The 14,236-nt window shown below is 43.0% G+C and overlaps 1 protein-coding gene across 5 annotated transcripts in view; it reads right to left on the bottom strand.

Moving 5' to 3' along the window:
* Positions 1-13,377, bottom strand: part of DLGAP1 (DLG associated protein 1) — a 334,630-nt gene extending 321,253 nt beyond the window's left edge. For 4 of the 5 annotated variants that reach the window (XM_079982893.1, XM_079982895.1, XM_079982897.1 and 1 more), the window contains exons 1-2: positions 13,094-13,377; positions 12,562-12,838 (exon numbers count right to left, since the gene is read on the bottom strand). The gene's annotated coding sequence lies outside the window, so the exon portion shown is untranslated. Of the gene's footprint in view, positions 1-12,210; positions 12,356-12,561; positions 12,839-13,093 lie in introns of those variants that run through there. The other variant, XM_079982901.1, reaches the window with a different exon arrangement.
* Positions 13,378-14,236: the final 859 nt, after the last annotated feature.

Raw genomic sequence — 14,236 nt, 5'->3', positions numbered from 1 at the left:
AGAGATGGAGGTTCATCCATGGCAGGGACACACTCCCAGGTCACACCTGCTCCGCCTTTCAAGTTGGCAGACATGGGCTTGCGCGGCACAGCGGGATGCACTGAGCTCCCCACTGGGGAACACTGCCAGGATTTTCAGATCATAAATACTGGCTTTCCCCTGCCTGAACCTCCTTGTTGCCCACAAAGGGCAGCAAGCAGCAACCACCATTGACTTGTGACGTTGACCAGAAACCCAGAAAAAATATTTCCTACCCCCTCAGAAGTTCTAATTAGACTTCTAATTGTTGGCCTCCCAGGATTCTCCACCTCACCTTTGAAAGGTTCTCTTACCTCCGAATTGCAATAGATGCTACAGAAGGAAGATTAGAGTCTGTGCCTCTCTCTTTTCTTCCCTTGCCACAGTGTCTGCTGCTGCAGCAGCCAGTTCAGTGAGTGGAAAGAAGAAATCATTTCTGGATTGAGGCCACATTTTAAACTGTAGCACTATGAATAACCAAGCACTATGAATAATCAAGGTTCCAAGCCAAATAATTTTAAACTTTGGTGACATGACTTCACTTAAAGGAGAGCTCTTAGCAGGCCAGAAAATGGGGCGTTCTCCCACTCTCAATTTCTGCATCAGTCTAATAACAGTATTCTGCTACATATTCAATAGACAAAGGAGCAAAGATCATTATTGTAACTGCTGTCGTTTAAGAGAATGTACTTTAAATTTTGTCTAAATGCAACAACTGATAACTCCATCAGCTGACAAGATTATGACATCACCATTCAGTTCACCTTGTCACTGCTGATCTGCTGATCCATCTGTAACTGTTCAACTGGATTTATTTTTCACTCTCTATTCTACCTTTTGTAATAGGTCTGAGCCTGCTGCCAAGTGCCCTGCCCCCAAAGCCTATCAGAACCTTCAAGTGAGCAAACTGAAGTATTGGAATGGTGTTGATCGGAAAGCAAGGAAGACCCTGGGAGAAGAATTACTAGATTTCAATGAATCAGGATGCCATAGAACAGTGGTGTCCAAACTTTTTAAACAGAGTGCCAGATTTGATGAAGGGCCATGAGGGCTGACCAAAGGGCCAACCAGATTAGGCCCCCGAAACGGACTTTGGACATGCCTGCCATAGAAAGTATACAGCCTGGCATCTTGTCTCCCATGTTCAAAAAGCTGGGTATATTGTAGCTTTTTTTACTTGCTTGCCCAGGCCTGGTAGGTATGGGGGGAGGAAGAAAATGATCCAAAGTTGGGGTCCAAAAAAGGTACTATAAAGGCACTGAAGAGGCAATTGCACTTAAGTAGTGATTCCACCCTCTCCTGAAAGGATAATGTCATCTGTGTTGAATTCATGTTCTTTAATCCTAAGTGTAGATGGGGGTGGGGTGAGGACAAGCTGTAGTCGGCAATGATGCAAAGAAACTATTTCAACTATAGTCATTCACAAAAACAGCGTTATGAGTTTGTGGGTGCAAGGCACCCATAATTTCTGGATTTGGTAAAAATATAATAAATGTTTAAGAGAGTTAAACTGAAGTCAGACTCTTAACAGCTGGGCTCAGCTTCCTGTGCAGAGGAGATCACTTGAGAGATGGGCCATCAGCAGAGAACAAAGACAGGAAGATAGGCCATCAGAAAGACAGATTTTCTACTGGAGCTATGAGATAGTTAGTCTGAAGACAATTCCACAGTTTTGGAATTTCAGTTAGTTGTCGTGTGCTGGGAGGGAGTGTCAGTCTGCTAAATGCAGCAAGTTGGAGTGGGGGCTGAGCACAGTGTTGGTTGCCTGTTTGAATAGGAGACTGTGGCAATGGGAGAGTCAGGACCCTCTTGAGTGTGATGTTTTGACCCTCCATCATAGTTGTATATAAATAAACCATATATCATGAAGACACCACAATCTCCATTGTGCCTCATTTCCAAAGGAAACACAGGCCCTGGGTAAGCACCTGGAGTACTGGAATCCCACACTGCTCAGAGATTGAACTGGTCTGTAATGATAGTAAATACATATTTCAGCTGATTAAGGCACAACAATTACTTAGATGGTTAATACATGTATGTATGCATACCAAATAATGTCATGTGTATGATGTAAACTGCGCAATGCAGATTTAAAATTTAGTCATCTGGAAAGATTAACACCACTAATAATAGGGATATCATTATAACAAAGCAACCACTGAAGTTATTAAGGAAACACTGAATTTGGGTTGGTTTTGAAGTCCACATTAGTGCTTGTCAAATTAAATTACTTTGCATTAATTGCTGAAGCATAAAATCCATTTACTCTCAGCAAGGGTGTAGTTTAATCACCCATAACTTTTCATAAACAAACAGCATTTCTGAAATACCATTCTCAGTTATTAATAGTTTTTCCACCTCAAAAAGAAGGTACTACTAATTCATTTTGTTTCTAGCTGTAATAACACCTGTAGCTTCCATTTTGGAAACAAACCAAAATGGCAGCTCAACATCCTTTACAAAAGCTTCAAACTCAGTATTATATAGATGTAGTAATACTGAACAACAACTGTTACTATTTGCTATGTAGCATCACAACTGTGTGAATTAATAGGCTTTATTAGCAACATATTAGAAGAAATAGAAGGTCTATTATTCTCACTTGAGAAACTCTTCAAATTAGTGAATTCCCTCAGTTACATGTCTAAAATATCAGTGCATTACTTTTTCTTTTGCCATATTAAAATCATATGTTAGAGGAAAATATGGGAAGTAAACAGTTGGCTGAGCAGGTGATGTCATCAGAAAGGGTTAGTGTTTGGCTTCTTGGATCATGGTCTCTGCTTCCTTGAAAAATGCCCTGCAACCTGGCATATCTGGAGATAAGTCCTGATAGTGCACACAGTCCCAAGGACAACACTAGAGAGTAGTCAGATAGTCCAAATGACCAAATACCAGTCTGGCTCCAGTACAACAAGCAAAGTCCAAAGTCAATACCAAGGTCAGGTTCCCACCTCTGCAGAATATCTTGGGTTGGAACACCTTTGGTCACTCCTGAAGTCATAGTCCAGGAGAGTTCCTGAAGCAGCCAAACCAAGGTCCATCAATGAAGAAAGCTGAGCAGATAGAGAGCCTCTGCCTTGCTTCCCTTTTATCCTTCCCACTCGACTGATGCACCTGTGTTTGCCCCTGCTGAGCAGCTGTGCCTCACCACTTGATGACACATGCAGGGGGTCACAAGAACCACAAGAGCAGGCACCAGCAAAAATCACAACGCAGGAAAAACCATAAAGCCAGTCAATGCTTTACACAGCTCCAACCTTTTTTCAGATATTGTTATGGACCAGCATATTGTGATGTTTAGCGGGTGATATATCATGATGCTGAAAACCAGATATCTCCTTCCTTGGAGATTTTTAAGCAGAGGTTGGATGGCGCCACCTGTCATTAATGCTTTAGTTGAGATTCCTACATTGTAGGAATTGGGCTAGATCAGTGTTTCCCAACCTTGGGCCTCCAGCTGTTTTTGGACTACAACTCCCATCATCCCTAGCTAGCAAGACCAGTGGTCAGGGATGATGGGAATTATAGTTCAAAAACAGCTGGAGGCCCAAGGTTGGGAAACACTGGGCTAGATGACCCTCAGGGTACTTTCCAACTCCACAATTCTATGATTCTATGATTGTACTCCCATCAATACGGATGGGTAGAGTTGGAGTGCAACAACATCTGGAATCCCTACCCCTGTATTAAAAAGAAGATGATGCTCTAGTTCTAGTTAGCATGACCTGCCACTGAATTTAACAGAGTTCCAGTTACCTAGGATGAAGAAGTGAGTAAAAGCAAATATAGGTGAGACATCTACCATTTTCAAGCCTTCAAGTACCTGCTGTCTATCACCCAATTTAACTGGTTTATTAAAACCTATAGCTAGTGGTCCTATAATTTTATGCACTTTGCAATGCAGTCTTATGCATGTTTGCTAAGATGTAAGTACCACTATCTTCAGTGGAGCTTACGTCCAGATAATTGCTATGCATTTTGCTCCAACATTTCTGTCCTTTCTTCCCAAGGGCCAAACTATCATATATTATGATTTCTTAATATATTTCACAGCAACATCTTCCAGCACAGAATTCCTAGCCTGTTTTACTTTACCAGGGGAACTGTCTTATCACTTACTGACCAGATTCAGGTATAATGGGAAACCATGGTGTCCTGTTACGAGAATACACCATGGTGAATCTTTGGCTGGTGTGCATCTTCTTTTCATTGTTTCAGATGTGAAAGGGTGGAATCTAAAGAATCTATTTGCACTTTGGACTAAAGCCCTGTTTCCTATTATGTCTGAATATCATGGAGGGAGGGGGACTACAGTTAATATAAACCAGGAGCTGAAACCATGATTTGATCTTGAGACACAAATAGATGCTTTAAAATTTACCTCCTTGCAGATGGAGAAAGGAAGAGGAGGAAACATGTGGACCAACCTTCCCACAGCATATCCTTGTAAAGGAAATCTTAGTTTTGCATTACGTCTAAACTAGGATGTTGTCAGTAGGGTCATAGTCACAGGGACTGTTTCCATCAGCACCATAGTGATTTTTATTTCCTCCTTGGCTGCTACAATGATAAACTCCAACCATTGGAGGGTTTGGTTTAGGTGATAAACAGGATTGACAAGATTATAAATTTATGCATGAATAGATCTCAGAAATTAAAATGCATTTTAAAATATCCATGTTTTAACTGAAGTAACTCCCTGAAATAGGATGCTTATTGCTTCTTCAAATTTTATACATACAGAAACATATACATTCATGTGTCTATCTATGTGTGATTACACTGCTATTAACAAAGAGTGTAGTTCTCAGGATTCAGGCAAAATGAGCAGCAGGGTTCTATTTTAAAAGGCTTTTCTTTGTTATTTTATTAAAATAATCTGAATTAGATGTCCTCAATATAACACTTTTACTAATCAATTAATCAGTTGTTTAACAACAAACATTTAAAATTAATTCAACAGTGTTCTCTGCTTTTGTTCAATGTTAGCATTACAGTTTTTACCCTTCTCTCGGATCTAGGTAACAGAGATGCTTTCTTCACAGCAGACAGAAGTCACATAATAAAATGTCAAGGGCCAGATGTCAGGGGTAGTAAAGATGTTAAATGAAGCAAAATATAAACATCAAACCATAAAGTGATGATAAATAATGTGACAGATAAAAACTCACAGAAATGCTATAATGCACACATGCTTAATGTTGACCAATAGGCAGCAGTGAAAGAATTTAGAAATAGAATTTTGCAGAAAATGACAGCTTATTGTAAAAATATATATTATTCATAGCTAATGGACTATTAATGACAAACTCACATTTTGAGACTCCAGTTGACTTTTACCCCAAAATGAAATGGACATTGAAATCAGCTTGTCCTAACCTCTATTAAATCTTTACATACATGCATAGTACTTTTCAGGATTTAGTCTAATAATCAAAGGTAAAAACTCACTTCCAAAGACAAAACACCATGGGTTTGGCAACAAGAGACAAGAGATTAAGTGAAGGGTGGGGGAGGGAACAGGTGAAGCAAACCCAAATGAGAACCAAGAAAAGAAAGCTGTTGTCAACCTTTGCCTTTTGATGTAACTATAGCCCATCTTTTGAATCATTTTTTACATATATATCTGGTATCTGATTGGCATTTTTCTAGGCTACAGCATCTACCAATAGATAGAGCCAGATTCACAATGACCACTGTAAAGCAGATTCAACTTTTATCTACAAACATAAGGATGAAACCTTTTAGAAGACAGATAAAGGCTATTAGACGAGCAAGAAATCTCCATTATGTGGTTTTAAACAGGCACCCCTCTAAAGTACAACTTGATGACTCTCCTGTAATTCTGAACTGGGACCATGTATTAAATAAGGCTTCTGCTTATGTTATCTTGCAGTCATATCACTATAGTCCTTTTGCATAAAGAAATACAGTTCATTCATTCACTCAATAAACACTTCTGCATAAAAAAGGAAAATACGCATCCAGTCAAAGTTCTGCATAATAATTTCGCATAGAAATAGAAGCCAATTTGCATCATGAAAGAGAGAATGAATCACATCTACATTTATACCAAAGATTATTTATAAATTATTAGGCTCTGTTGGCAGTGGGAAAGTATTTATCATACTTGGCTTCACAAAAGGTTATACTGTAGCAATTTTATTTTTAAAATACATAAACACCACATCCTGTAAAATAATGAAATTGTTATTTGCAGTTATGAGAAACAAACCTACCTGTAGGATACTTTTTTTATAAACATTTCTTTGTCAATAGCTGTATTTACTATTTATAATTCTGGCTTTGTCAAACAGCTATACAACTGCTACAAAGAGGCAAAAGGAATCACAATAGTATCATATACTGTAATGATGCAAAAATTTCTATTGGTAGGTTTATGGAGTCTGCCACCCAGGGTGAATTGAAATGCAAGGCATAATCAGGAGTTCCCAAATATTTTTAGCAGTTGTCTCTTCAGATGCTCAGGTGTCTTGTTCCTCAAAACACTCACTGATAAATCACCACAATTTTATCTGGCAGATGGAACCATCCCACTCTGCTTAACTCTACCTCCTGCGTTCCTTATGCCACCTGTCCCTCCACTTACTTCAAAAAGGTTATTCACATGTCAAAAGTGCAGATGCCACCAACAGCATCCCAGTTGGTTCTCTTCCAGAGAGTCAAGCACCCGCAAGTCCCTGATCAGGAAAGAAGTTCTAGATGGGTGGAGGAATCACACAATTTCCCACTTTTTAGGTACTACCTCTATAAAATAATAAGGCATGTCAATTAGACTTACTAAGAGACCCAAGTAAGAATACAGGAACTCCAAGGCACACATGAAGTTCCTTGGGCACACCTTTGAATACATTAGAACTCTGCAAACTTTGGATCATGCCTAGCTTAAATAGGTAATAGCCAAAAATGTAAAGTATATTGGACAATACAATGCTAATATGCGAAAAGGTGGCTGGAATTATCAATGGCATGATATATCTCAAAGTTAAGGAAATAAGCAGAAAATAGCCTTCATGTTATAAAAACTGCAGGCAAAGTTACTCATCTAACCTCTGTGTTTCTTCATATTTAAATGGAGGAGACCCACCAAAATTACAGATCACAATGGTTCTATACAGTTACATAGACTGTCTAGAGCCATTTGTAATAATTACAATGACCTTGTAGTTGACGTTCCTGTTCTAGAGTAAGAGCCTGACCTTGCAAGCCTCCTCCATGAATAGGAACGGCAGGAACACTTTTAGAATGAAATTTTAAATGATAAACTAAAGTATTTCATATCAGCAGCTAGACAATTCACCAGTTTGAGATTATTTCCATCTAAACAATTACAATTTCATGCAGAATATTACTTATCTTCTCTATGCACTATGAAGACAGGGAGCACACTCAAAGTGCAAATGCTCCCACTCTGTGTAATAGATAAAACTTGAACCAGGATATACATATCCGTATATACATATGCATATACTGGTAAGTTATGTTGTATGGTGGAGAATGAATATATCAGACACATGACTTCGGAATTGGCAAGCAGTAGGCTGTTCATTCAAAAAATTGGTTTTCAGGTTTGAACCTAATCTCCCGTCCTTCCAGCTACTGGAATTTGTTGTGAAGGATGATGGAAATTGTAGCTCAAGCCCACAGACCCAGAACAAAGGGGATGTTGTGGCATCAAGATGCTGGATACATCTCCTTTCATTTTTGAAAGGTGCATAGGGGAAGCTCTTTCCCTGAGGTTATGAATTGGTAGGGGTAGTGCATGTCCAGAATCAGGGTGAGTGGCCCACCAGCTCATGAAGAGCTTGTCTGAGGCTCAGAGAGGGAGTCTTGTCAGAATAAAGTTATAAACTCAATCAAAAAAAGCATCCGGTCCCTGGTAGGAGCCCCCAATCAACATAGCCCTCAGAGGCCCATGGTAAGTGTACTCTGCTCCCAGAATAGGTCAGATCAGATCAGATAAAACAAACAGTCCCTGTCTATAGGGTTACAATCTAAAAGTTATGACACAAACAGGGGGGAAAGGAAGAGGAAAACTCAGGCACCAATTATTAACTGTCCTCTTCTCTTGGAAACACAATAGAAGAGGCAATGGATTTTTCCAAAAGGAGAAGAGATTAGGTATACCATATTTTTCGCCTTATAGGACGCACCAGCCCATAGGACGCACCTAGTTTTTTTTTTTTTTTGGGGGGGGGGAAATCAAGGAAAAAATTTTTATTCCCTCCCCAGGCTTGCGCAGCCATCGCCAAGCTAGAAGAGGGAGACGGAGCGCTCCGTCTCCCTCTTCTGCCTTCAGGGACAGCCTCTCTAGCCTCCGTGGGGCAGCGGCTTGCCCCGCTGTCCTGCGAGCTTGTGGGGCTGGCAGGGAGGAGAAGCAAGCTTGCTTCTCCCCCCCGCCAGCCTCCAGATCAGGTCGGGGACCCCTCTCGCCAGATCAGATCAGGACCCCTCTCGCTCTTCAGGCTTCAGCGAAAGCCTGCATTTGCCCCATAGGACACACACACATTTCCCCTTCATTTTTGGAGGGGGGAAAGTGTGTCCTATAGGGCGAAAAATACGGTAGTTCCTAACAGAGAGAGCTTTTAAAATAAATTTATCCACAACACAAACACGCTTAAGACCTCTAGAACAGTGATTTCCAATTAACTAAGTACTGCAGACCCCCTGTTTTTCAAAAACCAAGGTAGGGACCCCCTACTTTTGAAAATTTTGATACCTCTATGGTAGTTTATGTTACGTGAATGGTGCTATGGACCCCCTGGGTGTGTTACGCAGACCCCCTAGGGACCACGGACCACCAACTGGGAACCCCTGCTCTAGAAGAAGTAGTGAACAGGGCTCCACTTTGTTTCCCAAAGCAAAATATAATTGAACCAAATCAAAGCCTTTCAGTTTACATATGATCATGGCTTTAGCCCACAGACTTTTGAATGGACTCCATGAAACACTACTCTTGTACATAGGGAAAGAAGAAACAGAGCCTGGGTAATCCACTTCAACAACCTTCAGAAAAACCATACAACCACAGTGGAAAATCTCTGCATATTATCTAGCCAATTACTGTATACATTATTTTCTTCTTGACTTGGGATAGGACATTATTCGGAAACCAACACTCTTTGTCATGGAGACACTTTTTCATATTTCATTAGCTTAGGCCACAGAGGAAACACGTGCCATGTATCCCTTTTAAAATAACATTATCTAATTTCATAGACAATAAAATCAAAATTGACTTCATTTACAGAAGCTAAGGAGGTGCAATTTTTCATGGACCAGTGCCCTGGGCTTTATCTTAAAATGACATTATGGTTAGCCTCTGACATTATCAGGTTTGTCTATTACAGTTCATGTGAAACTTCATTCAAGATGTTAAGAGACCATTATCCTTAAACCATGGAGAATAACTTCAGCATTACAGAAGCCGGCTTTGACATTGTCAACATTCTATATTATCGCCTGAATTTCTATGTAACATAATGACTAATCCAGGCTGAATTCATTCACACCATCCTTTTAACAAACATTACACAAGCATATTGTTTACATGTATGTGGTTTGGACTCCATCCTATATTTAGTATCTTAAATGGAGGAGATTATGGGAATAAGAGTTTAATAATTTACTTTGGAAGTTCAACTGACATAAAATCCAGAATGATCATAAAAGAAATTATTTTTCAGCCTTTTTAGTAAAGAAAATTGTGCGTTTTAATTAATTATCAGAGGTCTTAAAAGACTTGTTTCAGAAGTACTTAAGAGAACACTGAAGTATTAAAGGTGGGAAAACTACCATTAATTATTGCTCAGTACATATTTTGCCATTCCTAAACTATTGAACTAACTCAGATAGATCCACATCTAAATGTATTAAGATCAACCATTTCTCAAAGAGGACATTTTAATATTAGCATGCAAGCAGATCTTGCAAAGAAAATACCATAATTCTTATCAATACTCATTAACACCTACTGTATTTTTCCTTGTATAACATGCCCCCATATATAAGATGCCCCCTATTTTTGGGAACTCAAAATTAAGAAAATGGGGGGTATTGCCTCCGTGTATAAAACTACCCCCCCTTTAAACATTATTTTAGTAAAAAAAACAAACCCTAGTCTTATACAAGGAAAAGTACAGTATGTTGTTTTATAAATATGCTTCCACAAAATTGGAAAACTATTTCTGAAGGTGTTTGAACGTCAAATACATAAGAGCTATTCTTAAAAGTTTTGTAACGATAAACAGTTATTCCAGTGAAGCATTATTATCCAAACTTAACTACATTCTGAACTGAAGTATGTTGAAATTCGCAACAACATTAAGTTACTCTACAACAGTATCGTATTTCACATCTTGTTTGAAAATAATAAGTAATATGATAAGGTGCAACATAAAAATATCCTTAGTCGAGCTACTAAAAGATTGCACACACAATCTTGTTAAATGGGACATTTTTCCAAGTAGTAAATGAGTCATTTAAAGATGTTTACTTTAGAAATAAAATCTGACCTATTTCTTAGTATACAACTACTCAAATCTGCAGTTTTTACATTCTAATCAGATAGCTCCAAAAATAAACCAGGTGCAAGTTGGATGTATGCTGTCAACCAGATCTCAAGTAAAAGAGCTACCAGTAATCACCAGGCAAACTCTCACTTTTTGCCTACTGCACAGTTAATAATGTAAATCACATCAATATCCCCCTACTGTCAACACCAAGGAGTACAGTAAATTTCATTAACTTCTGGTAGTAAGGTAACATACAACAATAATATTTACACATATTTCCTCTGCATCCAATTCCCAAAAAAGGGGAGCAGGAGATCTCCAACTGTTCTATTTTCTTTCCTGGGATATCTTAGTACTTTGCTTCTGATTGTTTGTGGATAACCAATTTTGTACAGTTAAAAATGGAATTATGCCAATTTCTCTATCACCATCTTGCTATATTAATCATATAACCATAGAGACAGCTGCCAAATCAAAAAGCTTTGATCTACACACTCAAATCCCATCCAGTTTCATACAACCCAAAAAATTAAAAGCCATTTTACTGGTTTAGTGGAGAAGTGAAACTGTTGATTATGAATAGTTCATAAACATTGGATTGGACTAATGCTATGGAAACCAAGAGGAAACAGGACCAGTTAATACACGCTGCCCATTCTTTTCAATCATTGTTGTTCAGATTTCCCATTCCTTTCAAGAGAGAGAAAATTACAGCAGTGCAGTGCCCTGAATGCAGACTTCATTTCCTCCCCCTTATGCCTTGAAAGGCTTCTCCAGCAGCTGCGCTTCCACTAAATGAAAGTGCAATTTGTTACAGCCTCCACAAGCCTCGATGAGGGGCCACTGCTGGATTTCAAGCTCCCCATTTATGCCATTCACTCGACACAGGATGGACCTTGTCAGGGTTTTCACAGCACACCCAAGAAGGGCTTTGCTGAAAAGCGTGCGCGCGTGAGCGTCCCCTGCAACCGGAATCAAAACAATGCAGCCCAAACAACAGTTTGCCAGAAGCCCACGCCAAGCTGAGAGGAACAGCCCCCCGCGCCTGCCGGGACGCACGCCATGCCTTTCTTGGCAGCCCTCGCTAGCAGGAGTCCCGGACGGAAGGCGCCCTGACGGCCCCACACGGGCCCCTTCGCCTAACCGAGGTAACAGGACAAGGGAATCGGCTGGAAGTCGCCGGCGCAAGCGCGCGGAGAAGAAGCCACTCAGCCACACGCAGCAACCAGCGAGAGCAGCTGCTCAGCCTCGCAGAAACGCCGCCAACCACCCGGGGAGGAGAAGGGGCAGCGAGTGAGGGGCTTCTCTTCCGCACAGTGTGGACAAAAGCAGGCACTTCGGGAAACTCCATCGCCTCGTTCTCCTGACAAACCAGCGCTCCCCTCCCCCCTTCCTAACAAGGCCAACTAGGCTTCGTCGACCCTTTGAACGCTGCCGCAAAAACGGCGCGCGGGGGGGAGGAGGGGCCTTGGAGAATTTCCTGAGGGAAGACTCCCCAGCAAGCCTGATCAATAAAACCCCCAACAGGCATTGCCGGGGAGAGAGACCGCGCGCGCGTTTGGGTGGCGGTGAGAGGAAGAAGAGACCGGCTCCCTTTTCTCCCTCGCGCTCCTCTCCCTACACACCCACCCCAGAAGAGCAGCGCAGTCACCTTCCGCTCCGCAAGGACCGCTCCCCACCCAGCGCTCGTGGGTGCCGTGGGGAGGCGAAGGAGAGGCACCAAACGGCGCCGGCCGAAGGGCGCCGGGAATGGAGAGAAAGCGCGCTCTCCTCTCCCAAAGGAGAACCCGCCAGAAACCGCAGCAGCCGCTGAGGGGGAAAGCTGTGAGGGAAAGGCAGCCCGCGGCTCGGGAGGCGGGCAGCGCGCGACGTGCTGGTGGGAGCGGGAAGATGCCCACCACCCCTCTGAGTGACATTGTCACACACACACACACACACACACACACACACACACACACACAGGCCTCCCTTCCCCCAGTGCAACCTTTACCTCCCCACTTACCCGCTGAGAAGCACGCAGGCAGGCAGGCAGTCGATACGCGAGCCAAGAAGCACACAAGGCAGAAGTCAAAACACCGAGTGGGAGGGATGCGAGGGAGAAGGAGGAGAGGCGGCGGCGGCGACGGCTAATCCTTGGATGTGTGTAAAGCGCGGCGGCGGCGAAAGCGTGCGATCCGTGTGCGTGCGAGGAACGGCGGCGGCGGCGGCGGCGGCAGCAGCACAGCCTTCTGGTCAAGGCGCTGTAACGTGCCTTTGTAGGTAGCTGTGTGCGCTCGGGGCTGCGAGGAAGGAAGAGGCAGAGCAAGATTAGTCAGGCAGGGCAGCCTTAGCGCCGTGCAGGCAATGTTAATATTGGAGGAGAAGAGGCGGAGGTGTCCCCCCCCCTTCCTCTCCTGCTCAGCCACTCGGGGCCACAGCGGGAAGACACCCCCCGAAACACCACACACACACACACACACACACACTCACACCGAGGCTGGGGCGACAACCCGGCGGGCGGCGTCCCGCTCGTCCCGCGTGCTTCCTCAGGCTACCTCAAGAGCTGCGTTGCCCAAGGGGGGAAGGCGACGGCTCCCCCTCTCTCTCGGGGTCGCGAAGAGGATTTCCGTCCCCCTGACGCCGCCGCCACGACGACGACGACGACGAAGGGGGCATCTCCGCCGAGCTCTTCCCCGGTGCCTTTTCTTGGACTGCGGGCAGGAGGGGAGAGAGGGAGAAGCGTAAGGGGAAAGCGGGGAGCGACGAAACAGACACGTGCTCCGAAATAGACACACAAGGAGACCATCCACATGCGGAGAGCGAAATGGGGAGCGCTTGACGTCGGCGACGTAGCTGGTTGAAAGGGAGGAGGAGGAGGAGGAGGGGATGCGGATGATGTTTCTGGCAGGGGGCTGGGGAAAGTGTGCGAGGCACGTGCAGCCACTCGGAGTGGGAAATCAAGTCCTCCGAGTTCATTGGAGGCTTGCTCCCAAGTAAGGGTGTAAAGCAGAAAGGCCTCAATTAGAGAATAAATCCCACGAATTTGGAAGAGGGAAAATATTCATAGAGCAGGGCTGTTAGGCTGCAATCCTCTGCATGCTTCAACCCCACTGTAAGGAGTTGAACTTGTTACTGAAACACACAGCGTTGGGTTCTGTGGCTGCAATCCAGTGTGCTCTAAAGTGCCCCTGAATTCAAGAGTTGGCAGCAAGAATGTCATTCAGCCGGGAATGTGTTACTTACGTTCTTGTTAATGCATTATGGAATGTGAAAGAGAGTCATTTATTGATCCACTGAATTTCCGGCTATTGCAGGATTTACAGTGCAACTGAGTCCACACCATTCTGACGCTCTTTCCTCCTCCAAGTCACACAAAGTGGAGCACAAACTGCACTGCACCCCTCAGTTCTGTCACCACTTGTCCTTTTACTTCCTGGTTTTCTCCTTCAGTAACACCTGCTTCAATAAAAACAAAGCCATAGCTCAGGTAGAGAACTCTCAGGGCCAAACTGAATATGAAGCTGGAGGTCCTTAATTGCACCTTCTGGCGTTTCCTGGCAGGGGGTGGAAATTTGTATGGGGGATTCTGTTCAACAGGAGGTGTTGGCTCTACTACAGGCATAGGCAAACTCCGGCCATCCAGATGTTTGGGATTACAATTCCCATCATCCCTAAATTAACAGGACCATTGGTCAGGG

Source organism: Podarcis cretensis (genome assembly GCF_951804945.1).
Source record: "Podarcis cretensis genome assembly, chromosome: 7".
Classification (NCBI taxonomy): Eukaryota; Metazoa; Chordata; class Lepidosauria; order Squamata; family Lacertidae; genus Podarcis; species Podarcis cretensis.
Note: the sequence above shows the minus strand (reverse complement) of the source record. Positions and strands in the feature narration are given on the sequence as shown.